This window comes from Pan troglodytes, chromosome 5, assembly GCF_028858775.2.
Source record: "Pan troglodytes isolate AG18354 chromosome 5, NHGRI_mPanTro3-v2.0_pri, whole genome shotgun sequence".
Lineage (NCBI taxonomy): Eukaryota > Metazoa > Chordata > Mammalia > Primates > Hominidae > Pan > Pan troglodytes.
In genome coordinates, this window is record NC_072403.2 from 59,237,914 (window position 1) to 59,240,298 (window position 2,385).

The following is a 2,385-nucleotide window of genomic DNA, read 5'->3' on the forward strand; positions in this document are numbered from 1 at the left end:
TTGGTTTTTTTTTGGAAACAGAGTTTTGCTCTGACGCCCAGGCAGGAGTGAAGTGGCGTGATCTTGGCTCACTGTAACCTCTGCCTCCTGAGTTCAAGAGGTTCTTATTCCACAGCCTCCTGAGTAGCTGGGACTACAGGCACGGGTCACCACACCTAGCAATTTTAAGTATACCTTAAAGTATGCTCTGATTCCAGATGTTTGCACTGAGAGTCTGTTAGTTTTTTTAGAAACCTATTTTTTTGTGTTTCTGTTTCATGAAAGTAATACGGTTTGTAGAAAATTTGAAAATACCAAAGTTTGAAGAAAATAGCCCATCATATCACAACTCACTCACTGTTAATGTCTTATTGCCATCTTGTCTTTGTAAAACACAATTTATAGATATATCTTAGTTATTATACATATATAAACATTATATATGTATATTCCTAGTTTTTTACTTTAATTTTGCTAGCAAATTTTGTGTGTTTTATGTTTGAACAACAAATCACTTTGCACTCTAGTAACCTCTGGACTTGTCTTGTTTCTCTCTGTTACACATTTACTTGACAAAAAGTACCTTTGTGTCAGGTCAGCATGGGACCTTTGGTTATATTTCATTTATACTGCAGATGTCCAGGAAGGGGGATTATACCACGTTTCCAGTATGCACTAGGTTAGAATATCCTAGGGGATATGTTTTCATTTTAAGGGCCTAATGTATAATCTGATTACTGTTATTCAAGATAGGATAGAAAGTAGCAATTCTAGTTTGTGCCAGAGGCTGTGAGTTTCTTAAAAGACCTGAACCTGATCTGGGGTCATTCCATTAAAGATACTCATAGAATGGTCTATATGCAGTCCTTAAACATGATTTTCAGAGAATTTATGATCATTTGGTCAAATGCTCAGAATCCCCCATTGATGTGGCCATATTTATATAAATCGATGGCCTGGTGGTCTTTAGGGCTTTAGGGTTGGCTGCAGTTATGGGTGGAGACTAGTTCATTCAGGGAGCTGGCAGTTAGGAGAATCAGCCACCATCTCCTCCACATTCTTTCCTTTTTTGGAACTTTGCTCATGTCTGCGTCAGTGGAGCCTAGACCTGGAATCTCAATTGTGTGATTTTGTTTCCAGAAATAAGTAAGTGGGCACTAGAGTAAGTTGTTATCAGGCTAAGCTGGAAAGAAATAAATAACATTTCTGAGCCTCACTGATTTAAATGGAATTCACTAGAATTCCAAGGTCTGTCAGTAATTAAAGACAACTCTGAAAATTCAGAGAAGATTCTATTTTTGTCTCAATCACTTAAAGAACAGTCAGGTTAGCAGAAACTGACTGTGATGTCAGCTACCACTATTGCCACATTCATACCTCATGTCAATTAAATTGCCAGTTACAGGCATTATGTACTTTCACAGTTTGTAAGACATTTCATGTTTCAATGATTTTTGTCTGACTGTATAGTCTTGGATTAAAGACTTGTGACAGAGGAAGACACTGTAATAGAGCACAGCAGATACAGACACCCACGTGATGCATGCTTTCACTCATCAAGTCAGTTTCTCCAGAGCAGCAGTCTTGGACTGTAGTCATGGTAGACGTAATGGAGTTGCCCAGGTCGTGCATCAACGCCAGCATGCTACTTGGTTCATCGACCAGCCCATCTGCTTCATAGGGAGGCTGGAAAAGACTCATCCCACTGGAAAAATGTTTATTCTTTCAGATGAAGAAGGAAAAAATGGAATCATTGAATTAATGGAGCCCCTTCATGAAGAAATCTCTGGAATCTTGGAAGTGTTGGAAGAGTAAGCACCAAGGCAACCATCATGTGTGCATCTTATGTCCAGTTTAAAGAAGATAACCATCCTTTTGATCTTGGACTTTACAATGAAGCTGTGAAAATTATCCATGAGTTCCCTCAGTTTTATCCTTTAGGGATTGTGCAACATGATTTGATCTTGATGAATTTTCATATGATTGCAAATGAGCTACATTAAATACTATTAGAGGAGACTCTTCTTGTTTGAGGGAGATATTTCTGTGCTTTCTCATATTTAATTTTTTTGGTTTTTTTTTTGAGACAGTGTCTCACTGTATTGCCCAGGCTGGAGTGCAGTGGCTCAGTCTTGGCTCACTGCAACATCCATCTCCTGGGTTCAAGCGATTCTCATGCCTCAGCCTCCCAAGTAGCTGGAATTACAGGCACCTGCCCGCATGTCTGGCTAATTTTTGTATTTTCAGTAGAGACAGGGTTTTGCCATGTTGGCCAGGCTGGTTTCAAACTCCTGGCCTCAAGCGATCCACCCACCTTGGCCTCCCAAAGGGCTGGGATTACAGGCGTGAGCCACTGCACCTGATCAATTTGCTCTTTTAAAAATTTTATTTGTCTGGCTTTAGATA

The 2,385-nt window shown here is 39.6% G+C and overlaps 1 pseudogene; it reads left to right on the top strand.

The window, feature by feature from the left end:
- Positions 1 to 1,576: 1,576 nt before the first annotated feature.
- Positions 1,577 to 1,982, top strand: LOC742687 (replication protein A 14 kDa subunit-like; annotated as a pseudogene).
- Positions 1,983 to 2,385: the final 403 nt, after the last annotated feature.